This window comes from Amblyomma americanum, chromosome 4 (genome assembly GCF_052857255.1).
Source record: "Amblyomma americanum isolate KBUSLIRL-KWMA chromosome 4, ASM5285725v1, whole genome shotgun sequence".
NCBI lineage: Eukaryota > Metazoa > Arthropoda > Arachnida > Ixodida > Ixodidae > Amblyomma > Amblyomma americanum.
The window spans coordinates 80403915-80431114 of record NC_135500.1 but is presented as its reverse complement, the minus strand read 5'-3'; the positions used below and the strand labels follow the sequence as shown (position 1 = coordinate 80431114).

At 47.8% G+C, this 27200-nt stretch overlaps 1 non-coding gene across 1 annotated transcript; it reads right to left on the bottom strand.

Moving 5' to 3' along the window:
* Positions 1 to 22820: 22820 nt before the first annotated feature.
* TRNAG-GCC (transfer RNA glycine (anticodon GCC)) lies at positions 22821 to 22891 on the bottom strand. The gene has a single exon. It is a non-coding gene; the product is annotated as a tRNA-Gly (tRNA).
* Positions 22892 to 27200: the final 4309 nt, after the last annotated feature.

The window sequence follows — 27200 nt, the reverse complement described above, 5'->3', positions numbered from 1 at the left end:
CTTGGATGCTAATTGGTTAATACTTCGTATTCGTAAATTACAAACTCATCATGTTCCTATTTAGCACATCGTGTCAAAGCTCACCACTCAAGTATTGTCACTTAGTACTCTTTAGGAAAAATAAATTTTAAAACAAATTGTTCTAATGAAGTGCTTAGTCGCTTGCTCAGCTCAGCAAACCAATACAGTGCTTTCTTATGCGTAAGAACTTTCCTCACAAAAAAAAAGATTGACCGTGGCATTGTTTTTGGATATCAAGGGTGCGTACGACTACCTAACGCAACAGGCCATTTTGGACGCAATGGAAGCTGCTGAGATCGGAGGCCGCACGTTCAGCTGGATACGCAGCTATTTATCAGAGAGGTCGTTTTTTGTCCTGGCAGCGGACGGACCAACGTCCTTACACCGAAATTCGCGCGGTGTCCCCCAGGGCGGAATGGTGAGCCCAGTTCTCTTCAGTCTTGCTCTCATCGGCCTGGTCGACGTATTGCCACAATCTGCTCAGATCTCGGTATGTGCAGACGGCATCTGTATTTGGGCATCAGGTGTGACCCGTCATCAAGTTCGTGCAAGACTTCAAAAGGCGGCATCGATATTGACATCTTATCTTCACTTGCAGGGCCTGAACATTTCGACCGAAAAGTGTTCGCTTGTGGCGTTCACACGCAAAATAATGTCACGCTACACCATTCGCATTAATGGTGAAGCCATTCCCTATGAGAGAAGCCACAGACTCCTTGGTGTTGTCATCGACAGGAACCTCTCGTGGAGTCCACATGTCTACGACATGAGAAAGAGACTAATTGCGATTGTCCACGTCCTCTCCTTCCTCGGGGGAAAGTCCTGGGGCGCATCAGTGCGCCCTATGCTGCAACTGTACCGTTCCCTATTTCTGGGCTACATGCGGTACAGTCTTCCGATACTCAGTTCCATTAGAAAGACAAATATCAAGACACTTCAAAATGTGCTAGCGCAAGGTCTCCGTATCTGCCTTGGACTGCCTAAATGTGCATCAACAGCAGCAACTGTTCTTGTTGCCCGGGAATATCCTGTTACTACATACATTGCTGTTGACACCATGAGAACATATATTCGGCACCTCACATGGGTTCCCTGTCATCACCTCGCAACACTCCCAATAATTAGGCTGCGTACTGCATTCGCCAAAGTCATTGAAGCTCACCGCGCATATCTTCCATCGGAGTTCACCCCTGCGTCAAGACCGTGCTCACCCTTATGGAGTCTTCATGAACCTCGGGTTCACCTCTATATTCCTGGAATTACGAAGAAAGCTGGTGTGTCACTATCCGCCCTCAAACAACTGACATTGAATCACCTGCATTCTTACCACAGTCACCGCATACATGTTTACACAGATAACTCAGTTCACTCGACCAGTTCTGCGGGGTCGGTGGTGATACCGGCCAGGTCCATCTTCACGAAAGTGAAGACGACCTATCCAACCTCTTCAACTGGTGCGGAACTCGCAGCCTTACGGGCTGCGGTAGAGTTCATCAGTCAGGAACCTTCACATGACTGGACGGTTTTAACCGACTATAAAGCAGCCCTTCAAGCCCTGCAAGCTGCGCCACACCGCTGGTCGCAGGAACAACTTGTTGCTGAGGTCTGTCTACTGTACCAAGGCACCGTTTCCAAAGGTCATAACATCATTTTTCAATGGCTGCCAGGACACTGTGGTATTAACGGTAACCTCCAGGCCGATACGGCTGCGCGTTCGGCTCACAACGACGGACTTCCAGTGAGGATCTCAATCTCAAGACCTGACGCAGCGTGTGCGCTTCGCCCTTCGGCGCTGGAGCTCACACATTTAGCGTGGAACACGGGAGAGTTTTGCAACCTCCGCCTCAAGGCGCTGGACCCTGGACTGCGCCTTCGTCTTCCACGTAACTTAGCACGTCGCGACGCAACATTGTTATGCCGTTTATGGATCGGCGTTGCTTTTACCAACCACTATGCCTTCCGGATGGGGATGGCCGACAGTCCTGCCTGTGAAAGCTGCGGTTGTGAGGAGACCATCGCTCATCTTATCTGTGAGTGCCCTGCGTATGCGAGTGCAAGACATACACTGTGTTGTGCCCTGGACCGCATCGATCCTCGCCCATTAACAGAGCAAAACATCCTCGGTCCGTGGCCACAGCAGTCGACTGCCCTCAAGGCATACAAGGCACTCTTTGTCTACTTGAGAGCGACTGGATTGAGTGACAAATTGTGACAGCGTTGTGCGTGTGTGTGTGTGTGTGTTATGCGTTTTTCCCCTTCTATCTTCCTCCTTTTAGCCCCCTAATCCCTCTTCCCCAGTGCAGGGTAGCCAACCGGAACCCCTTTCTGGTTAACATCCCTGTCTTTCCCTCCTACTCTTTATCTATCTTATCTATCTATTTCATGTAATATTAGGGGCAGATTTACAGAATAGTTTTCTCGGACGGCATACAGTTGCATTCACGCTAACTTTCGCACTGTGCACAAGCTAGGCCGACCCAGCTGAACTCGTGCATTGAAAAGCTAAGCATGCATTATTGTGCCTATCTGTGTCGGATATTCCTTGTTTAATCTCTGTTATCATCTCTTTAGCTAAGCAGCACACAGACTTCAAACCTGGCTCAGTGAGAATGCTGCGAATTGATGTTTATAGATATGACTTTTATATATTCAGATAGTGTTAACAGGGCCGCTAGTTCATAATAAACACAAAATCCAGCAACTTCATGTTCCAGCAAAGAGGCACCAATAAAGACAAAAGCCTTCACTGTTTTTCCTGTTTTTTTTTTTGCATTCTTCGGCCTAACCTCAAATTCTTATTTTCCATATTTCTGATGCCTATCGATGCCTCGGTTAATATCTTTCTTGCAAAACCAGATTGGCAGTGAAGTACGTATATTTACCTCAAGATGTTGATAGTCAGCAACTGATAGCACACTCTAAAATTCAGCATATGATCAGTGGTATAAACTTCAGTTAACTGTTAGCAATGCTCACTTTTGCTGGCTAGATTAAGAACAGATCACCTTTACATTCAGTCAGTTCAGATTTTACTAATGAGTGAAAATGACTCATAAGAGCAGAAAGTTGGGCTAGTTCGTTGATATGGATACTGAAGAATTTGGCGCGGATCGAGGACAAGCGAGACAAACAAAGACGAGCGCTACTCACAACTGAAGGTTTATTCCAGACAATGCTCGAATAAATAGTGAAACCAACAAGAACAAAAACAAACAAACGTCATGAACACCACATGTTACCCCGTGAATCCCAATGATACAGTTATGAACCGATACTCCCTATCAGAGAAGCGGACGGAAGTCTGACTAATGCACTTATCGCCACTGATGCGCATATGAAAGGCTTCCATGAGCTCACGCGTGAGTTGCTCCCTATGCCTGAATAGGATGGTCGTTTTTTCGAAAAGGGTTTACACTGGATTTTCTTTTCCTTGTCGTTTGTACTGCACGTGAGGCAAAGTTTAGGGAGGTTATCAAGAGAATCTCCCCCGAGCAATATTCGGTGTTCTCCTAATCTCTCGTTGGCGTATCGTCCAGTTTGGCCGATGTATAGTGCACCACACGACAACGGCAATCTGTACACAACCCCACTGGCACAGGTAACGAACGGGGCTTTGTGTTTGATGCTGCATTCATTTCGTGTCTTTCGTACCGTTCTTTCGCCTCCTTCTTCCATCCGGTTGTGAACCTGTGAACAGATTGCTCCCAAATACCGAGGGTCGGAAAACACAATCGGAATTTGATAACGCCCGGCAACATTTTTCAGTCCATGCGCCAATCTGTGCACGTATGCTATGACTGAAAAATTTCGACGCTCTGTTTCCCGGAGTATAGGTCACGACCCATCCTTGATCCCCCTTACCATTCTTCCACAAGATTCCACGATTATATGCTGAGGGTACCCGCTTTCTTTCAGCCTCGTCACCTGGGACTCGACGCTTTACTTGATAGCATGTGAGCAAGACTTGGTGATGGCCGCCTTCAGACAGGAAGTGACTATCCCGTTCTTTATGACTTTGGAATGACCGGATGAATAATCAAGCAACGCTTTTTTGGCCCTAGGGTGGTATGCCCAACAAACATGCTTGGAGCGAAAATGTAGACAGATCTAGGAACTGGACCCTTCCATCTCTTGGTACTTCTACTGTGAAATTGAGACCAGGGTCGCACTCATAAAAAGATTTAGCACATTGACGACGGTGCGTTGCTGGTTGGGCTCAGAAGACAACACTAAGTAGTCATCAACATACCTACATGCCTTCAAAATTATCCCTCCTGATTTCTTTTCTATGGCTCTATCGTCCTTAGCCAGAAAAATGTTGCTAAGGATGAGGGCTACGCGACACCCGATACAAGCACCAGTTTGCTGTGCGAAAAATTTCCCGTTCCACCGTATGACCGTTGATTTGAGATAAAGCGTGAGTATCTTTAAAAAAAGACCGAATAGATACCGGTAAACTGTCCTGGGTTACCTTTGCTGAGAGGACTCACCACTGCCTCAGAATTTTCCACCATGAAAGGGTCCTCCACGCTTAGGCTCCCCAGATGTTTCTGAAGGTACATGGCCACCAGTAATTGCCACGTGTTCCGCTCGGACACGATTGCCCGGAAGAAACTTCCTTCCTTTTGGGTTTTTGCCGTAAAAATGCGGTTAGAAACTAGCGAATGGCATCAAGAAGGCTCAAGACCCTCATCTGACCGGATTTGTTATTTCCGCACAGTGCTATTTCTATTTTGGCTTTAATAATTGACTGAAAAATACAACAAAAAATAAGTCACTAATACTGCATAGTCACTCTTTTGCGATTTGCAGATCTGCTTTAATTATAGCGGATTTCACCTGTATTTGCCTGTACAAATAGCAGGAAACGTCAGAATCTCTCATGTGCATTTGCATTTTCCTTTGACAGCAGTGGGTTAACATGCAATTTTTAATACTCGCACAATTCACACACGCACACACACACACACACACACACACACACACACACACACACACACACACACACACACACACACACACACACACACACACACACACACACACACACACACACACACACACACACACACACACACACACACACACACACACACACACACACACACACACACACACACACACACACGCACGCACGCACGCACGCACGCGCACACACACACACACACACACACACACACACACACACACACACACACACACACACACACACACACACACACACACACACACACACACACACACACACACACACACACACACACACACACGCACACGCACACGCACACGCACACGCGCACGCGCACGCACGCGCGCGCACACACACACACACACACACACACACACACACACACACAGACAGACCTTATATATTGAATAAATAAGCGTACCTTTTGCATTAACAGTCAGCTGATTGTAGGTAGCTGAGGAGGAGGTTATTTACATATTAAAGTGACAACTATTGTGCAAAAGCTTTGGAAAGGCTGCAAGCGCAATCAGGTTTTTCTCTGGCAGCAATTCAAAAAACACCGCAGTGTGCGATTTTGAACCACTAAAAATTTTAAGTATGCAATCTTAACTGAATGAAAAATGTGATTATCCTGGTTGTAACTACAGACGGTTGTTAGCAGCCTGTACTGTGGCCTGACCCGATCGAGAACTTGTAATAAGAGTCGCGTCGTTGTTCTGAAATCATGAGGGCAGCGTAACTTTCAGAGCGCGCAGCCTTCTGTTATTCTGGAAAATCGTCCACCATTGTGAAAGCAGCGATCGAACGAGGAGGAGTCCGCGATCGCGATGTCACGCGTTTTTCGGTCTCTTGGATAGAAATGGTCCACATATCGATTCCACAACATCGCTTCAGAGATCAGGATCTCCTGCGATGTTGCAAAGCTTTGTCACGATGTGGTTCGCAGCCGTTAGAGTCGGCCGCAGCAAGATCCCTGCTATCACAGCCGACCACAATGGTAACTTCGACGAAAATCCTGAAGAAATAAAAGTTGACGCAACAGATGACTCCAGTACGCCGCAATTAATACGGGCAATTTATACTGCAAGATATCTGCGTGTTTTGCTACAAGGACATGCCTGTACAGCCGCATACGATTAGACGACAGGCACTGCCGGGCGCGCCATTCGGAATACTGGAACCATCTGACTCGCTCGCAAGCGCCAAATTGATCGTACAACTTATCGCCCAACGTCTGCCCGGAAGCCTAAAATGGGCCGTCTGCTGGACGTGCGGAAGCCCCTCAAAAACGGTCGTACGGCAGTCTTAAGCACATTGTGAATTTTTCTAGGCTGAAGGTCATTCGTTTGTAGCGGACAGGTCCCGTGTTGAGCAGGGTGGGCACATATATCACAGCTATCGCCTTAAATGTGGTAGGGTTTTAACGTAGTTAAACCGAGTATACGTGCAAAAGCAGGTGTTAAGCATAGTTGCCTCATGGTTTTGCTTTTCTGGATCGTCGGAACGTCTGGGGAACGTATTAGACTCGGGTTAAGCTCTGATCGAGGTTAAGCATCTGATCTGATCTCTTAACGCCTCAGATGGAAGTTGATGAGGACGATGATGTGCAATGCACAGCGCAAGTGTGTTGCAGTTCAACACAAGGCGTGATCAACGGCGGCGATAGCAGAGAAAAGCAGACTGATACTTTATTTGTGGATTCAGCTCATGCAGTAAAACTAAGATACCATCCAACACACAGAAGCAAACTGTCAAACCAAAAATACTGCAAGTCAATATGGATGATGGGCATCAGTTTGGAGACAAGTCTGCATCGATCCCATTCTAGTTTTTAAGAAATGCGCCGAGGAGATTCCCACGGGAAAACTGAATACTATAGTTGGGTACAACATAAGTCTGCAGTGACGCTCAGGCCATATTTAGGACCGGCGCTCAGAATTCCTACATTACAAAAAAGTAGTCAGTTGTTAAAACTTATCTTGTCGCCTAAACAAGAAGCTAATAATGAGAAAAAAATTTATAAGCTATAAAATTCTGATGCCTGACTTGTTTAATGAAGCCAAACATTAGAAAGTTGATTTCGTTTATTCACCGGCTAACGGAGTAATACCGGCTAACGGATTAAAAACAGTACGCCGTGGATCGTGGCCCAGTGTTAACTGTTTTTCTTAAGTTGTACACTACTATAGTACGGGTCAGTCTGACAATTAAAATAGTTTCCTTGAGGCCAAGCACGAATATAATTGGCAACAGCTGCTTCAGAACATGTTTACCATCTTTCGTAATGCTTCACATCAAATACTGTCCATAATGACCGTAGAGTGTAGCGAAAGAATGAAACAACCCGCCATAAATGCACAAATGTGGCAAGTCCAGTAACGTTATTTACCTTTCGGAAAGTCTTACCATACAGGCTTCCTGATCGGCATGAAACAAAAGAATGGCTAAATTCTAGCATAAACCTGGCTTGTCAAATGAAATGCTTAAGTATCAAAGCAGGATGCTCAGAAGAAAATTTCGAGGTGACGGTTCTCTTGAACTTTCCCTGTATTGATGCAAGTAACAATTATGCAGGATCCAGATCTGTGGCATTCCGTTACAATCACTTGTCCGCACAGGATGAGCCGCTACGTGCCTTAGGAACGATCGCCCCTCGCCACATATTACACATCAAGGAACGAACACTTCTCCACCGGGTTCATTTTGGTTCCTTTTCGACACCTATACGCGTCAGCGAAAGTCTCGGAACTCTGCATTATCCTGTAACAATCCACTGCAAGATGTCCCGTTGTTGCCTTTCTTGCGCATGTCATCAAGCAGAGCGTTAGGAAGAATGCCTTGTCTTCTGGAAGATCAAAACCCAGCGGTAGATACTCCTTACCGTCGTGAAGACGGGATGCTTTGAATGCACAAAAGGCGGTCTGAAGGCAAGTATCTCCGGAAATATGCTTTTGGTGCATTGTGCTCGGAGCATAAATGTGTGATGCGATACGACAGAGTAGTGTACTCGGACAAGATGGAGTGGACATTGCATTTGTTCGCCGCCCATTTCAGCCCATCGTCGTCTATTGATCTCACAAGCTGCAGCGCCATTAGAAAACCAAGGCCACTGTAGAACATGGCAGCCGTTTAATCATGGTAGTATGCACGGGGTGTAGCCGCACCTAGCGCGACTGTGACATAGTTCTGTAAGTAGTCGTCGGCAAAGTACAAAAGGAAGTTGTACCTTGTACGTCCAGGGCGTCTCGCTAGTCTTGCGTTTGGTTCATTTGCGATGTCCGAGTGGGACTCCTCCAGCACAACATCGCACAAGAGTGACTCCAGCGGCCACAATTGCATCTGGACAAGGACCAATTTGTGAGCGACGCGCGCCTTGCTCTCATTGTCCATCCATCGCGAAGCGTTGACCTTGCTCAAACCCGTGGAAACCAGGTTGATGAATGCTGTGGTGATCAAGCGGCGGTCTTTCACAGTGATACGTGAGATATTGGCGAGGGACAGGACCAGTACCTTCAATAATGTCTCCACGTGGTGTGCACAGTACGCGGGGAGAAAAGTCTCCGCCGTTTGCTTGCTCCAAAGCGTGCGGTCATGAGCGCGGTCCCCGCAAGTGCAGAGTACAACTGCACCACCTGCCACGCCAAGAGTACCTTCAAATCTTGGTCGCCGTATATGACTAGGAGGCTGTTGAAAGACTGAAGCAGCAGAATATCACTAAGAATGATCTCGTCGTCACGGGTCAACCTGGGCTGCAGGTGAAGGCCTTTGTCGAAGCGTGGTAGGCAGTAGGCAGTAGAGGCGTTGGGGACCCGCCTGTCGACTTCGTGGAAGGAGAACACTGAGGGAGTTTCGCTGAGAGACTTCGAAACGCTGTTCAGTTTGGAGAGCACAGTTTGCTCCAAGACACGCATCTCGTCGACGGCAGTCTTGTTCACACCGCGGTCCGCATAGTAGGCGGCATAGTACGAGTTGTAGTAGACCAGGTAGACTGGTGCGACGCGAAGGTGGTAGTTCAGGAGGATTGGAACGTAGGTACCGGGTCGTACAACGACACGACGCCATCCGGAGGAGCTGTCGTTAAATACAGTAACTGCGAACCAGAAGGGGACCTGCCACCGGTAAGCGAGTGACAGCGCCACACTGAACGCTGTAAGCGTCGTGTTGGAATCTTCTTGCCATGCGAGATGTAGGTCCTGCCGGAGTGCGCAAAGCAGGGGCAGACGGGGCCTTACTTGGAGCCTTGGTTTCGGTCGTCGGATTTCTTCTCTGGGGTAAAAAAATAGCACATTTTCACTCACACTTAACCCTTTTTTTATTTTAGCCTAAACGTAAAGAGCCCACTGTCACCGGAAAACGGGCTTTCATAAGCTAGAAAAGGCCAGAAAACGAAATACGGGCGTCGGCACAAGCGGCCGATTCCCCCAAGTAAAAGGCATGCGCCGATATCGGCCATATCCTCCTTGGTCGAAACCGGTTTCGCGCGGACGGTAGAAACCAAACTGAAGCGCCGATCACTTCAAAACGCAGGTAACCGGTCGTTTTTGGTTCGGGAGACACGGGGTTGATTCATTAGGTGGTAAATTTTTAAAATCAAATTTTCTTGGCGTTTAAATGGGCCTCTTTTCTGACAGACAAACTCAGCATAGCCAGAAAAAGCAAGATGATCAATTTTTAATGATCACAGTAACTAGATGTCGTTTGTGTCCTTTTAAATTCGGTCACCACACTTTATGAATGCACGCATAAAATATACCACGTATAGTACAAGCGAAAGTACTCAGTTGTTTTTTGACACCTGCAGCAATTCAGACAAAATAGTTACGTGGTGTTTTATTTTAACTGAATGCCTCATTTAACATGATCCTTTCATTCGGTCTTCATTTTTTGGGAGTTTGGGCAAAGTCGGGGCCAAAATGGCTTACACAGCACAATGTTGCTTATTTCGGATTTCTCGGAGTTTTTTTTTTATATAAGCGCAATATGATTGATACTTTATCTTAATGGTGCCAGTTTGCTCTCCGACATTTGGAAGCATTCGGGAGTTCAGAATGCTCGAGTATTTCTCTGGAACTCCATTAATCCAAAAGATGGCTGAATTTTGGTTGCAGTTTTCGTTTCGTTCTGCCGCTCAGCAATACTTTCGTCTTCCTGAAAGCAAAAAACATTCAGCTATCACGGCTTTAAAATTGGAGGGGACACTTAACCTTCGCCTTAGCTGAATGACGCGCTAGCGTACTGGGGTAATTCCCATTTACATGCATGGATACCTTGCAGTTCTCCTACCCCTCCTGGGGCAGTGTTGCAGCGGTTAAGCGATGCGCCACTGCCCTGCGACAGCAGATGCTGCTACAGGTGGACTTGTTCGATCCAGGTTGCTCTTGCCCAATTAATCATTAATTTAACTGCCACCTTTCACGGTTGGCAGTTTGTTCATCATCCGGTGGGAGAGTTTTGATGATGCCGCACGACCACGTGAAGGCCACGTGACCTAGGTGGCCCGCCTGCCTCCTGGGTCGCTCTCGGAGGACCCGTGATTTTTCGCTCTCAACGCCGTCGCCGACAACCCCGACAACTGCTTTTCTTGTGACCGGTGGAAGGCTATCGTGTTAAAATGTGCACTGTGCATTTAGACGTGTTATGTTGTGCCCTGTAATCCTGCACCGCAGAGTGAATATGCCTTGAAAAAAAGGGGGAACAGCGCAAATACACTAGGAGGTAGGGACGTACGAAACAAGCGCTGTGACGTTCGTCTCTACTCTTCCTGTGTTTGCGCTGTTTACATTTTTTGGTCATGTTGCACGAACTAGCCTGCAGTAGCACCCTCGCGAATGTACCTTTCTAACCATTTCAAGCTGCCATCTAGCGGCAGTATTTCTAGTGCTGCGACATGTGTTCACGCTTTGAAAAATATGAATCGTCGGGTTATATAGGGCCCTTCTCTTCTGCCAAAACCCGATGTCACCCGCTTCTTGCACACTAAGACAGATTTTTTGAAAATGAGGATAAGACCGACTTCTGCGCGATAATGCGTACTCGGGAAAGGTATGTTTTCCTGCGCAAAGTTGTAGAAACTGTGCTAAGATTAGACGATATCTTGTGCCTCCTCCGGAGGGGCGTTTTCAATCTACTGGCGATCTGACACCAGTTCGAACAAGGGTTGAGGGACAGCATCAGCCCGCTAGCCACCTTTCTTGACAAGTCCACTTGTCGCAACGTTTGCTAGCGGATCGAGCCCTCTCTTAACTCTTGCTCACATACATTGGTGCGGTCAACAATCCCATCCACTTGCCGCCTCTCTACCATGCATCCTCTTTAAGCCATAGCTCTTCAAACGTTTGCATTGCAAGATAAGATCGAAAGTGCGTTTAGGAAGCGAGAGGCTGATACCTGAGTACCGACCACATATCTTAGCATCACTGTGTATAGGGCTGTCCACGCTAACGAAGCCCTGTTAGAAGCCTCTTCTGCGTTCAAAAAGGATGCTGTGGTGTTGAATGAATGTTTCGGCAGGGTAGAAAAGCTGGCAGATCTCGAAAAGATGACAACATAAAATGTAGCTTATTGGTAACATTACCGGGAAATCTTGGCCACGACCAGCGATTGCCGCTAAGTTTAGCGTCGTGTAGCGCTTCAGCGGCAGCCACTCGGTGATTCTCTTTCTTGCTATAGTCATGGTTGATGTCTGTAAGCTGTTATTGAGTGTCCAAGACATGTGCCATCTAGTAAAACCCAAGGTATAGAATTATGGGTAATGTTTAGTCGAGGAAATAACTGGGGGGTTCGTGGGGATACGGGGCTGCAGCTGGCACAGGGCAGAGTTAATTGGGTAATTTGGAAAGAAAAACCAATATTTCACTTGGCACCAACTAAATATACGCGGCAATCATTCTGGTAAATTCTCGTTTCGGTACAGAAATAATCCGCAGTATTTATTTATTTATTTATTTATTTATTTATTTATTTATTTATGAATAGTGCGGTCTTGTACAAAAGATCATAGCAGGTGGGAAATGTAGTGTTCGCATACAAAAATACAGACACTTATAAAAAAAACAGAATTGCACATAGAAAGTCAGCAAGAAAATACCGCGGCAAGGTCGTAAACAATAATCATTTCAAGTTGTCTTCAAACAATTGCAATGACGTATGCCTGACAACATCTCTAAGGTTATTCCATTCAGTGATGGTGCTTGGAAAAAAGGAATATTTAAGACAATTAACTTGCGAATGTAAAGGTGTTACGGAAAGAGAATGGCGATTTCTTGTTTGGTACCCCGAGGAACAAGTAAGGATATTGGAGGTGTCAACTTTGAAGCTATTCTTAATTAATTGAAAGAAAAATAATAAGCTGCATGTGCGGTTTCTGTTAGAATTTCTGTCAGGAATTTTTGTTGCAGCACGAGGCGTAACAATATTTAGTATGCCCTCGTTATAAGAAGCGTTCACTCCGTGTTCAGAACACCAGATTATTGTCGACGTCAGAATTTCGTGAAATTTTTTAGTCAATCCACTAACGTACGGGTTTTGCTTGGAAGTTTGCGAGCGCTTATATTCTGAAAGTTACATCCCGTAGAATAGTCGCAGGACACCCGTGATCCAAGACATTGGCGCCTAAAATGTTTTGCTCAGTCCGTGTAATAACGCGTCCAAAATAAGCCCGAGCGCTCGAAATCTCTTCCCTGGTGTGACGCAGTACTAGTTGCGTCTGGCGTTTTGAATTTCCTTCAGTAATAGGTGGCGCTGTAGTGCGGCGCATATTTCTCACTGCCTTATTCCACTACGACCCTTCCCTCAGGCACAATCAACTACCGTACTTTTCATTTAGGATAGAAAGTGGTGATTACATAGAAAAAAGTAAGCAGAGTAAATGCTCTTGCACGCATCCGCATCCTAGGCTTAGAAGGCTACAGGCAGGCACGCAGCCATAAATTTTTTTCGGGGATTGCCCGAGGTAATTTCTATATTAGAGCAACGGGCGGGTGGGGGGGAGGGGGGCTGCTGGGTCACAAACGTTCAAAAGAACTAGCGCCTGTCGAGAGCATCGGGAGTGAGAGGGTGTGCTTTGTTTTCCGGGGGAGAGGGGGAAGCAAATCTTCTTCTGGCCCAGTCTTGGCTGCGTGCCTGCTACAGAAACGGATCAATTACAAAACTGGAATATTTCATGCTCTTATAAATTAAGCAGCATAGGAATTTTTAAACGGTAGGGTGATTTGCAATTTTTAGAGAATACGTGCACGGCCTCGTACACTTTTTATTTTTTTTTTTTGCATCGGACCTGACTTGGCGCAGACTGCTTCTACCGCGGATCCCGATTTCTAGGGACTCGCAACACTGCTACGAACTCCTAAGTGCTACCGCATTTCAAGCAGATTCAGTTGAGCTGTTTCAGCAATACATTTCGTTGCCTTGCCTTTGCAAGTAAGTTGCTGGAAAAGTCATTGAAGCACTCTCGATGTCGATCTTTTCGAAGAAGGACTGGTCTAGCTGCTCGTACGTGGGTCTTCTGCTTACAAAGATATTGGCGCCTCACGACCGCGTATTCAGCACGGTTGGACGACCGCCTGCCACCGACGCCGCCAGCGCTTGTTCCAGCCGCGTAGGAGACTTTATCGTAGCTGCAGTAAATTGTATAAGATCGTCCTCCTTGGATGGCGAAGGCCTCGGTTCGCCGGGATCTTGCGGATGTTCTTCCTCTGCGGACGATGGAGCCGACTTCAGCGGCAAGGATGTGGTTACCTGAGCCATGTCGGCCCCGGGCTGTCCGCAGGCCGCCCCGGTGTTGCCAAGGCCCTTTAAGGAAGTTGCGTCTGCGCCAGCACTGGTGGCACCGAAGGCTTTGATTGATGTAGGTTTCGCCGCCGATGAAACAGTGAAGACTGTCCCTTTCTTGTCCTTTATGTGCCGTGTTCCTGCTTTCAATTTCGTCGTCGGGACCTGCGAGGTTTAGAATAATACATCAAACGACGACAAGAGTGGCAGGTAGGCACGTATCCAGGGGGAGGGGGGAGGGAGGCGAGGATCCTTCAGAATTTGCGCTCAGCACCCCCCCCCCCCATCCTTCGGGCTTCACCTTATACAACTGCCTCGGGCCCCTCCCGAAAAACAATTCTGGCTATGTGCCTGGTGGCAAGGGCGAATTTTACCAATCGCGGCCAATCCGGAAACCCAGCGATGTGGAAGGGTACTAATGATTACCGCGAGAATAGGGCATCAAAGAAGAATTGGCCAATTTCTGCTGAATGGTCATATAGCCTACTTGGTAACATATCGAAGATAATGTGCAAAACGTATTTAAAGGAGTGGGTTATAGAAAAGAAGCAGTTAATTATTTTCAGTGAAAAATGCCCTAAAGTTCGGCATTGAGCAAAACATACGGCGATGTGTCTGTACAAATAAAAGAATTCGAAGGACACAGGAAAAATGCAAACTCCAAACGTCGTAAACACATTGCAATGTCGATCATAGATCATATCAGAACTGCAGAACCGGGAATATAGGCTGTAGTTAACGCTAACTATCCATTTGAGCAAATTTTGCTAAACTAAGCATAATAACTGAGATCGCCATATCGCTTTCACACAAAAAAGGCACTCTGAGTGTGAATGCCACAAATCGCTGTAGCTTTGAAGCATGAGGTAGTGCCCTCGGAATGAAAATTTGTAACAGACTGCGAAGAGAAAATGTTTCACGTAGTCGCCAATCTCATTGTATGCCGTTTCGAGAGCTGCTCTCCAGGTCAGCGCTTTAATCGTTCGAGCCTTTCAATGAAGATGACATGTGGTATGGTGTATGGGGTTCAGCGTCCCAAACGTGTACATGGAATATATACAAAGCTGCAGTGGAAAGCGAGAGATTAATTTCGACCACCTGTGGCTCAATACCATGTACTCATATCGCATAGCGCACAGCTGTTTCTGAATTATGTTAACAAAATTTCGGCACCGCGGCTGAGGTTGTATCCCATGATGCAACCTATGAAAGATGGAAAGATCGCTTACCGTCTTTTGCGCGTCGTAGAGCGAATGCGACACCCTTGTAGAAGTTGGCTTGGTGGTCCGTGCAGCCATGGAAGCTGAAGGCTGTCCCCCACCGTCATTGTCGTGCTGATCGGCCTGCGTGCGCATGTTGAGCCGCCGTTTAGGCGAGGACGTCGTCGTGTCCATTGTTGACGGCGGTAGAGGCATTGAAGGGGTCCACTTTGGTGCTAAATCTTTTTCTGGAGACTGCTCCGCTGTAGACGGGGTATGCGCATCAATCTGCTGCTGCTCGTTTCCGGCGACACGGGAGTGGACAGCGTGTGGCGCGTTCCAGTCAGATCTCGTCGTGGCGTTCGAGATGTTTCCATCAGGGGAATGTTCGAAAGAGGGCCCACCTGGTGCGGCCGCTGCACTCGCTTCGGACGCCTTGGACCCGCGATGGTGGTGTTGCTTTCGTCTCCCGCTGTGCGTACGTCTGACGCTTTCATTCGGCAGCGCGGAACGCCCGCAGGCCTGAGGGGCAGGACGACCACAGAAAAGCGGGACCTTGATTAACCGTTCGCCAAAGGAGTCGAGAAGTAACGCTGGACGGCCGGTCTTAATGACGGCCACTGGTGTTGTACAGCTCGACCTCGAAGGTCAAGCACGGGAAGCTTCCAGAGCGCGCGACGCGGACCTGATAATCATAACTTCGTCGCCTCTCCCGTACCTGGTCTTGCCTCGGTGTTGATGAAAATGTGTGGTAGGGCTTTAACGTAGTCTTTTTTTTTTCAGGCGATGTTTATTGCCTCCGGGCATAAATTTTTTGAAATGAGAGGCAATGTCGCATCCGATGAAGTTTTAACGTAGCTAATCCGTGTATACGTGGAAATTCATGTGTTTTGCTTGGTTGAATCATGGGTTTCCTTTGCTGGGTGGTCGGCACGTCTGGCGAAGATATTAGACTCAAGTTTGGCTCTGATAGAGGATAAGCTGATCTGATCTGTTCGTGCCGCAGATGGAAGTTGGCGAAGACGACGATGTGCAATGTATAGCGGGAGACTGCGCTGAAAAGAAAGAGAGAGAGCTCTTCAATCGAAAAACAGTGAATTCAATTTAACACGAGGTATAATCGGCTGCGGCGATGGCACAGTGCTCTCATGCAGTGGCCAGCGAAGCACTAAAAGTATTTAGAAAAAGCGACTGGTAGAAAGTGTGAGGAGAATTTCACCTCATTTTTGTTCCTGAAAAAGGCTTCCGCTGAGTGCCTGCACTACTCCGCGCTGAGTAGTTACGCGATCGCCGATGCCCTAAGTCTGCCGTAGCTTATAGGTTGCATGCCAGGTCGGCAGTTTGCAGCATGTACGCGATTTCACCTTGCTAAAATTTGTACTCTGCTTTTATTATTTAAGATTCGATGTTGGATATTCCGTCACGTGGCATCGTGGTGCAGCGCTGAAGTTCAGCTCCTGAACATCCAGGCCGCATTTAGAAAAACACGTTGCGGGGCTAGTTGGTTATGCATATTCTTTCGTTAAAATTTAAGCAGCGCTAACTTTTAGGACGAATACACAGAAGACATGACAGGACGGGCGCTGACTCCAACTATGTTTATTGAACACGTTTTTTCGTGGAACATATAAGACAAAACGAACCGTGAGCGCATGCGCATCTGCGACAGACCACAAAAAGAAAAGGCCAAGATGACAACGATGACAGCTAAGGTAGATTAATGAGGGCGGCACGCATTTCGTCCCATATTTTTAAGCAATCTGAATTCGCTGGCATGCAGGGAGACAGAAGTGGTGCTGACACACGTGTCGCCTTTTGCCTTGATGAAAAATGCTTCGGATAATTCCCGAGCTAATCTATCTTTGCTCCTGGTTAGAATTTTGATTTTGTCAAGCCGTGGCTCACAGTTCTCATCGTTTTGGTCCTTGCAAGAAAGGCAATGAGCGGGTAGATTCAGGCATGAGTCTGATGCGTTTCCCAAACTTCGTTCATGTTCCCTGGCACGGTCGTTAACACAACGCCCTGTCTGGCCAACGTACACTTTGCCACAAGAAAGGGGGATCTCATAGACCACACCCGTGGCACACCGGACAAAGGGCTTGGCGTGTTTTGTTCCACAGCCGGATGTTGCAGGGCCACTGCTGCTGACCTTAGGGCACATCTTAGCCAGTTTACAAGGCGCAGAGAACACCATCGGGACGCCGTACTTGTTGCCCACCCTTTTTAGGTTATGGGACACCTTGTGGATGTAAGGCATAACCACTGGTTTGGCATTCCCGGGTCTTTCTTTTCTACGTGTCTTTTTCTGCCTTCCCTTGAATTTCTGTAGGAGTGCTTCGGTCACAGCTGTCAACACGTGATCAGGGAACCCTGCTTTTCGCAGTCTTTCTACCTCGCCCCGAAAGCTCTCTTGCATCATGTGAGGGCACGACTTAGCAAGTGCGGATTCTAGAGAAAGGGTCGCAATAGCCCTCTTAACAGTTTTTGACTGGGCCGAATCAAAAGGCAAAAAATCTTTCTTGGCTCTAGGGCGGTAGCACCAGCATACACACTTTTCTCCGAGCATGATGTTCGTTTTGTCTTATATGTTCCACGAAAAAACGTGTTCAATAAACATAGTTGGAGTCAGCGCCCGTCCTGTCATGTCTTCTGTGTATTCGTCCTAAAAGTTAGCGCTGCTTAAATTTTAACCGCATTTAGATGTACGCGAAATGCTAAAACGTACACAAGTGAACACACTATTCTTCAGCGCTAGAGCTGCGCTCTGCGAATGAAACGAAGGGAGATTTTAAAGCAGGCATTGAGTTTAGCAGATATTACTTGTGCTCCAGCGCAGACAGATAGGCATACGAACCGTGCAGGAACAAGCACCTTGGAAATAGAAAAGCGATTGCGTAAAGATTACCTCATTTTATCCCCAGCACATCACTCAAACGCTCTAGCCAAGCATTCGAATTTCTATCCGTGCACCGTAATCTCAGTGCACTTTAAAGATCTCCAAACTTTTTAAGTTAATACTGAGCCTGTCACTAAACCGCGCCTCTTTTTTCACGTCACTGCAAATCAGGTTTAGCGTCCCAAAGCTGCCGTAGTGGAGGGCACCGGACTAATTTGAACCACCTGGAGTTCTTTAAACGTGCACTGACATTGCACAGCACAGGGGCGCCATTAGCAGTCTTGCTTACGTCACAATGCGACCGCCTCCGCAATATGCGATTCTGCGACTCGAACGCGAAAGCGAGTAGACAACCACGGCGGATACATCGGTGAATGGTTTCAATGGTTAACTGCAACCGGCACATCGGAGAGGAACCTTCCCGCTGTGTTTTATTATTCTGTTGCGAGCTCGACCGCTGCCCTTTGTCAAAGAACACTATGATTATGTCCCTTGAATTCTATGCTTTTGGCATCCACCGTGAGGTGCTGTGTGTATGTTAAGTGTTCTGTATATGTAAAGTGTTGTGTCTATGTCTATGCAAAATGCATCGCTTAAAAATGTTATTCGACATCGTCAATAATCACACCAGAAAAGACTTTACAATTATATGCAGTAGAAGAGAACACGACGAACTCGGCACAAACACGATAAAACAACTGTAGTGCCAAAATGCACAACCACTGCATACAAGCTGTCGTTCTTCCCAACAACGGTAGCCGATTTGGATGCATTACCTCGCGAAGTGGTCACCTTATCTTCAGCCGAAACATTTTTTATCTCCAGTCAACCCCAGCCGGTCAAGTTAGGGTGTTTTGTTCGATCGTAGAGTGTTGCCCTTGTCGCGCTTTGTTTTTAATTTTAATGTAGAATGTTTGTTACTCGTCCATTCTTTGAGATGTTCGCAGAAATTTTGCTGCCTGCCTGCAGGCCTTTTTTCCTTTTTTCGTTGTTGACAAAGCACTGTACAATTGTATCCCCACTCCTGCCTTGGCCACCAACAGGTGGCCGGCAGTATTTATTAAATAAATAAATAAATAAATAAAAAAATAAATAAATAAAAAAATAAAGTGTTGTGTATATGTAAAGTGGTCCTGCCTCTCTGGCTATCCTTTCTCGCTATCGCTCCTCTCGGTTTCACCTGTCTTCCTGTATTTTTCATTTCCGCGCAGCTCAGATATCTCACAAATAACCCAATCAACTCAACTTCGTTAAGCACGGGCAAAGATCATGCAGTTACGCAAGAATATGCCGCTATATTATGCTGCCTAATCATCAGTTACTCGGAGGCACGTATGATTCAGCTAAGTTATCAGTGCACAGCAAGACATTCGCGCCATACCCTTCTGATTTACTTCCATATAGAAACGCATCATTTACACCTTTCAGTTATTCTGCTCCTCCATAGCGGAGAAAAAAGCAGAAGAAGCCACCGTTCGCGCCGACCTACAGAAGAATGGCTACGCACGTGGCTTCATACAACGCACTGGTCGCCGCCAAGCTCGGAGGACAGGGGGACAAGCCAACAATGAAACAACAAAACACGCGCGTGTTGTGCTTCCATATGTCAGGAGAACCAGCGAGGCACTCGCTCGCATTCTCGGAAAAAATGGATGCCACGTGGCTCACTATCCTTTTTCGAGAATAAGCCGCTTCTTACCGCGGCCGAGAGACCGCGTCCCCAGAGAAAAACAACCGGGTGTCGTCTAAAAAACCCCATGCCCTGAGTGCCCGGCTTCATAAATGGGCGAAACAAAAACTTCCACCAAAGAATAAGATAACGCAAAAATGACATCCGGCTAATGAATTCAGAGTCCAACCCCCTCGCCGAACACTGCGACAGCGCCGACCACCGAATAGCCTTCGAGGAGGTGAGCGTCTTGGCGGCGGAACCAAACCTGTTCAAGAGGGGAAATGTGGAGTCATGGCGCATCTGGCTCACAAAGGCGATGATTAATAGGACTCCAGGAACGCTCCCCTCCGCGTAGGTTAGTGGACGGCGCCACGTGCTAACAAAGAGAGAGCAAAGGCAGCAACCTGCCGCTGCTGCTGGCACACTTTAGTCACCCCTGAAGAAGGGACCGAGTTGCTCCCAAATCGTTGGGTAAAGATAAAAATACTGCTTGGCGTCAGTGTTTTCTCTCAACTATCTCAAGAACCCAACCAGACGAACTTCCGTCGAAGATGTTTTCGTACGAAATTTTTTGCACAGTGTAACAAGGGTTGAAAATAGTAACACTCAGAAACACAAGGACCTGTCAAAAGAGTTATCAAGGATCACGGAATTGCATTTCCATTCCGAGGTGCACAGGATACTTGAAAGGCGGAAATAAACTACATTTCAGGGGAAAAAATTCTCTACGTATGTCGAAGGGCTTGCTACTAATCTCTTTATTCTGGAAATATTAATTAGTGCACACGCAAACGTGCCAAAAAAGCATCCCAGTTTCGATATAATGAGTGCTAAATTCGTCTGATAAAAATTGGCGGTGGTTTAGCTCTGGTTAAACCTGGAGTGACGCGATAGCTACAGGTGGCCGAGTGGAACTTGGTCACGCGATCAGCCCCTTGAAGAACCACGTGATCAGCCTCGGAGCCGCGCCCCCGGCAGCTGCTCCGCACCACGTGACCAACCACATGACAGCGTGGCGGCGCCGCCACAGGGTTGCCCGCCGCCATGTTGAGGGCTTGAAATGCTACCGTAATGTAGCTATCGCTACAAAAGAAGTTCCTGGTAACTGTACTAGACTCCTAGAACAAGTTGCGAACTGGAAATGTACAGACGTGAGCAGAATTGTCTAGATCGCCGAAGCGGTGTGCTGCAGGACAAATCAAGTTAAATCATTACTCAACTGCTGAGTTCAGGACACTCTGTCTTCAATGTATATGCAGCTTCGCTCGAGCGCAAGCACTGTGCGTGAAACCCAGCACCTCCTTTTAACTTTCGCTTCGTTTGCTCCGCAGACGTACGCTGCAGTCAAGCTTGCTCGCGCCTGTACACAGTTCTGTACGAAGACCATGAAAAGTGGCAGTGCAAAAGAAACGGGGCCGAAGATGAAGAAACATGAACGACAGGACAAGCGCTGAAATACCAACTGAAATTTTATTGAAATACAGGCAACATCTTATACATTCGAGCACATCACATTTCTGGTTTCCGATAGAAACATAAATGCACATCAATCACCACCTTATCACTTCTCATTATCACTGGAAGCCAGATGCAGGCAACCACTGGAGGGCGTGCCTCCAAAAGGGGAAGAGACGACCGAACTATTGATTGACGTACTGGCAGAAGATGTCTTTACGTCAAGAAATGCAAGAAATGTGACTGCGATTGTGCTTGTTAACCAGAATGCGATTTTCAGTGCGAGCCACTGTTCCTAGAGTCAGAGATAAGTGTACGCACAGAACACACGCTTTTCTAGATGGCGGCGTCTAATTATTCCATTTCTTTCGAGGTTTAATTTGCTTAATTCCTTTTTACCTGACACTGCTTTTGCGCATCTAAATGACTATACTTTTACTTGTTGGTTCATTTCTTTTTATTTTTTGTTTGCGGATTTATTTTTCTTACCCTGCTTTTGGTACGATATCCTGTCTCTGCTTTTGCTACGACGTAAAGACGCGTTATGCGAGTACTTCGGTAGTTTCCTCCGCTCATACGCAACAGTTTTGGACGAAAGCATTTTTGAGCGGGAAACCATTTATGAACGCCATTTTTTGATATAATTGAATATTTCACTATAAACATCAATATATCCCTAGGTCACGCGACGACAGTCTTGAATTTTTCTTCCATTAACGTTCTTACTATCGTCAAGAGCTTTCCCCATTGGTTTTGTACGGCAAGCTTAACAGTTCAATGCGATCGATGGCAGCACTTTTAAAAAAAGACATTGCTAGATATCGGAAGAATGTACCATTACCATGAGTGTTTCCTTAACAACATCTTACAAGGTTACAATTTTCAAAATTTTTTTCTCAAAATGTTTGATATTTGGAGGCACACCCTCGCGTACTAGCCTCCATCTGGCCTCCAGTGATAATGAGAATGAATGTTGTGGTGATTATGGATGCTCATTCATATCTGTATATTGATAGCCGGACATGTGATGCACTCGAATGTATAAGATATGACCTGCTTTTCAATAAAGTTTCAGTTGGAATAGTTTAGAGCTTGTGCTGCCGTCCATGTTTCTTCATCTTCGTTCGCTGAAACGCCCGATATATTTGCAGTGCAGTTGCCACAGTATGTCAGACACAGGCACCGATGCACAATTTCGTTGTCAGGTAGCTAACCATTCTAAACCGTTCAGGTCATGACGCCCAAAGTGTGCACGGGTCCCACGCACGGGGGCGCCAGGGAAGGCTCTGTGTTTACGTCATTAGAGGAACCCATGTCTCTCGGGTACACGCAGACGATCACTTGTGACACACGAAAAAGTATTGATAGAGTGACGCAGGAATGTTTACTGGTCGGGCCTCTTCTAAAAGAACACCAAGCTGCGCATTCAGCACCAGCGCCGGCTGTATCGCCCACTACGACAGAGAACCGATCAGTCAAGCGACCGAGGTACATCGAGCATCTGGGCCACAGGATTGCTAGGAAACTAGCGCCACTATTACAAAGCCTTTGAGAACACTCGCAAGTGTGATTAAACTGTGAGAGGGACTTTTATCTGCTTGTCTGGACCTGCGTGCAGCTCCTGAGCGCAGAGTTTTGGACTTCACCTGCCGCTCACAAATTGGCACCGGGCGCAATACGAACCACGTGCCAACAGCCTACTGCTACATATTTACATGTAATTCCTGAAAGCTCAATTATGATGGCATTAAGGATCTTCCATGTAGGGTGAGACAAAACAAAGGTGCAAACGGCACCTATGGGCGCAAGGAGAACACTGCTCATGGGAGGAAAAAACAATGCGTCGGCCGGGAATCGAACCCGGGCCACCCGCGTGGCAGGCGAGTATTCTACCACTGAACCACCGACGCCGACAGCAATGCGTCGTGCAGGGCTCGTCTGATTTCGCAACGTCTGGCTCCGTAATGTAGGTCAGCGTGCTCTGCGCTGATCGAGACGGTGCCGTTCGCCGCGTGGAAAACGAGTTGTCGGGCGAACGCCTGCAATGATCGGCGCCGCCGGCGGTACATGGTAGCGCTTTTCCTCGTCCAGGCTGCCTGGATCGCTGTTGTCTCAGCGCCGGGGCTCTGTGTGACCTCTTGTGACGAACCTGTGGTCTCTTCTGTTTACTCTGCCCTGCCCGATGCACAATTTAGAGTGCTGAACGCCCTCCCTGCGAACTTTCCTGCCTGTCCTCTAATTATCTTTTTCTTATGTTTCTCTCACATTACTTTCGCATAACATTTGCGACCAAACCAAAGCTAGAGAACACCTTAGTAATCTGAATCTCGCTGATGATATTGCCTTGTTAATGGCGTCTTCGGCTGGTCGTTTTGACGCTCCAAATCCTAGCAACCCAGCAGCAAACCGACCTGCGAGCGGGTCGTCATCCGAGCCGGATTCACGGCGCCCCTGCCGAGCACAAGGGTGCACTTCGCAGCGGCCGAGAGGGCCGGATATGCTCGACCGCAGCGCCAACATTTAGCGGTTTTGCCGCTCAGCAACAAACACCATGGCGCCCGATTACGGTGGCGTGGTTTCGCGTCCGTCATTGGCAGAGCAGCTACTGTACACAATGCTGGAGTGTAAGTTTACAGCGGCTGCAATGCATTCATTTTAAACTGCGCACCATTTGCTTTGATGAAAATGTGCAAACGCGAATGCTGGCACCAAATTTCTTATGTGTAGCAACAACTCTCTGGCGCATGCCGCGTTGGCGCTTAAATGGTGGGCTGTTTTCAAGAAAGAAGGTGGTCTGCGTAGGTGACATATGAAAGGTTAGTTGGCATCTAAATCCCAGTCGCATATGCTTGCGTTTGGATGAATCGTTTTTGCTCTCTTCCTACTTTGCCGATGTTCGTCTGCCCCTCTGCTTGAGTGGTCCGTAGCACGTTATATACGGATGTTTTTCGTCAAGCTGTGCGCTTTTCATTTTTCAATGGTACTTCTCAAAGAGGTGGCAAATTTGGGCCTTCACAACAAACTGTTAGGTGCAAGAGCATTGTATGTGCTTCATGCATACAGTTGTCCGCGTTAAGAAACGCACATACTAGAATTCAAACATAAATGACGAAATAACATTTATCTCTTCGGTTACGGTGACAAGAAGAGCGTTGCGTCGGAAAGCTAATGACCCCGCTTGTATGTTTTCTCCAGAACCTATTTCTCGTTTGGTGTCGCTTTGTTTTTCCTTTACTGCTCACCCAGTTTATAAACGCGCATGAAAATACATTTGTAAATAAAGAAAATCGTGCCATTGCCTTAAATGTGGCCACTTTGAGTCGTGGACATCGCTGTAAAAACGTATCAGATTTGTTTTCTTCAGCTGTATTGATATCAACTTATAGGCATATCTATACGTCGGGGCAAATGCTATTCTTCCTCACACACTGATGTTGGTAAAGATAGAACATGCTGTAGGTGCAGGTCGCATTAAACGATCATATGATGACTCTCCTGCCCTCTTTATGGTCTCTCAGGTAGCCAACCAAGCACATCTGATGAGCCTGAGTACTCAAGCCCAGAGGAGCATGGAGAGCCAAGTACCATGCATGCTACACCAAATGGTATGCTGAAGCGTCTGTCCATGGTCTAGCCGGTTTCCATGGACTTCATTTGCTAATATGCAGATGGTGGACTATTTGAAATGCAGCACTAGTGCACCCTTCCCCACGTTTACTTCTTCGTTATTTAATGTCTTCCATGGCCACTTTAGAGCAGTTATAGCTCTGTGCGCTTGAAAAATTGTGCATTGCAGGGAATACTATGAAGCCGCTGTGCATGAAATCGATTTTATTGTACTGCAGTTTTTATGGAGGAAAAACGCTAAGGCGCCCGTGTGCTGTGCAATGTCAGTGCACGTTAAAGATCACCAGGTGGTCGAAATTATTCCGGAGCCCTCCACTACGGCACCCCCTTCTTCCTTTCTTCTTTCACTCCCTCCTTTATCCCTTTCCTTACGGCGTGGTTCAGGTGTCCAACGATATATGAGACAGATACTGCGCCATTTCCTTTCCCCCCCAAAAAACCAATTATTGTACTGCAGAACCATTAGGCATGTACTGCAATAGCTGGCATAAGCAGCTTTTCAATTTCAGCGTCACTGTTTGGCCGAGGCCGGCAAGTACACCCAAATGTACTAGTATTCTCTTTTTGTTCCACACATTGGCCTGGAGCTCTGGGAAAGCGAAGTACCTCCTTGATAAATATGCGCTGTATACGCCGAAAATCATGAGGTTCCGCACAAAGCGTGCCATGTACGAGCAGATTGCTTGTGAGAGAGAGGAGGTCCTTGGAACCAAGCGCACTGCAGTACAGTGTGAAACTCGATTTAAAATTGTAGCTAAAAGAAAGAAGAGCGAAGATAAGGTCAACAAAACGTCGGGACAAGCTCGCTGTCAGCAAACCTTTGAAGAGAAATTTTCTGCCACAAGGGCCATTCCTGATAGCTTGGAGCCCAAGGTGCTACGAGTCATTGGAAATGTCCGTTACAAAAACACAGCCACACATGTGCAAACTTCATCCCATAGTATCCAGGGCTCTCCAGAGTTTGATACTGCGTCTGAGGATTTGTCAGCCGAGGATCTGGCTCAAAGTCATTTGGAAGAACCAGATACAGTCAGGCCGTGCAGAAAGCGCAAAGCAGATAGAAGAATGCGGGCAAGTGCTTCACGAGCTAAGCACATATATTCATTTTTTGAGAAAATGAGAGAAATTACCCAGGGAAAGGAAGCTAATCAGGAAGAGAGAGCGAAGGACGACATAAATAATTACTTAGGGCACATGCAGATCCCATGGAAACTGAAGAAAATTTTGCATCATGAAAACTTTTGCATCACCGTCAACGCTGTCACCGTCGTCACTGCACTTCACGCTATGCAAGCACGTGGCGGTAGCTGGTCCTCCGAAGTCACCAGGCAGCAGGCCCACCACAGCAGGAACACGAGCACCAGGGCAGGGGAGGATGAACGGCAGCGTGCTGGGAGTGGGGCGCGCGTCGGGGGCTTGCTGGAAGCAAGCATATTGGCCTCCGACAAGCCGGAAGGTTAGCCAGAGGCGCAGCAAAGACTGTAGGGCAGCCGGGGCTGTCAGCAGGAGGTCGCCACGTTGGCTGGACCACGCGGCGGCAGGTAGGAACCGCAGGAAATTGCTACGGGGTAGCAGCGCGGCGGGGGACGCTGAATACCGCCGTTTCCGGCGACGCGTAGGGGGCTGTTTGCACAGCGGGGGGTCAGGAAACTCGCGCCACGAGGACCGGCGGTCGTCACCAGGAGCGCAGGATACGAGCCTGGGCGGACCGCTGGGAGCTGCAGCTGGAAGGCAGCAGGACGAGGTCGCAGCAAACCACCATAAGGAGCGGCGGGATGAAGCCCCGCACACACCAGTGCGCGCGGGGTGGGCGGAGGGCAGCAGGGAGGCCGCTCTCGTATCCGTTGTGAGCACAGTAGGCGTTAAGGTGGCGGGCGGGCCGCCGCCATCGTAGTCCGTTATGGGCTTGCAGGAACATAGGCCGTCGCCGCTGCAGCTGTCGACGACGGCACGGAGAGGATGTCCCGGTAGGTGTAGACTAGACGGCCGCCAAAGCGGCCGACGGGTAGTGAGGCCTGCTTGAAGTAAGGACGCGGCCACCAAAGGGCCGTCGTACGATCGCTTTCTTCCGCCAGCGAGCGGGCGAGCGGATCCGCCTCGTCCGGCGAACGGATGGAAAGGTTGTCAAATTAAACTTTCGAGCGGACGAGCGGGTCCGGCCGACGGCCGGATTGCAGCTAATGGCTGCTTTTTCCGTGACGTCAGTGACGTCTCAAGCAACTCCGCCTCGCTTCTGCCGGGGCATCGCAAGCTAGCCGTCCGCCGATTAAATGGGGGAGGGAGACCTGGGCAGTGGCAGCTATGTTCCGAAGCGTATTATATTGGCCACATGTTGATATTACGCGTGTTCAGAGCGACTGCGAACTTCGCCGCGTGCACCAGTTCTGAGTGAAAGTTCCACTAGTTGAATTCGGTAATTATCTACGCTGACGGAGTTGACAGAGCGCCTCTTTAAACCGACACAAGACCTGTGCACTGGCGGTGTCACGAAGTATTCATTTGGAGCTGCTTGTGGTTGTTGCAAGGGTTTGTAATTCCTGCTGCGAGTTATTTTCCTGTGCGTGCGCAAGTTTCACAGCATAGCGACAAGTG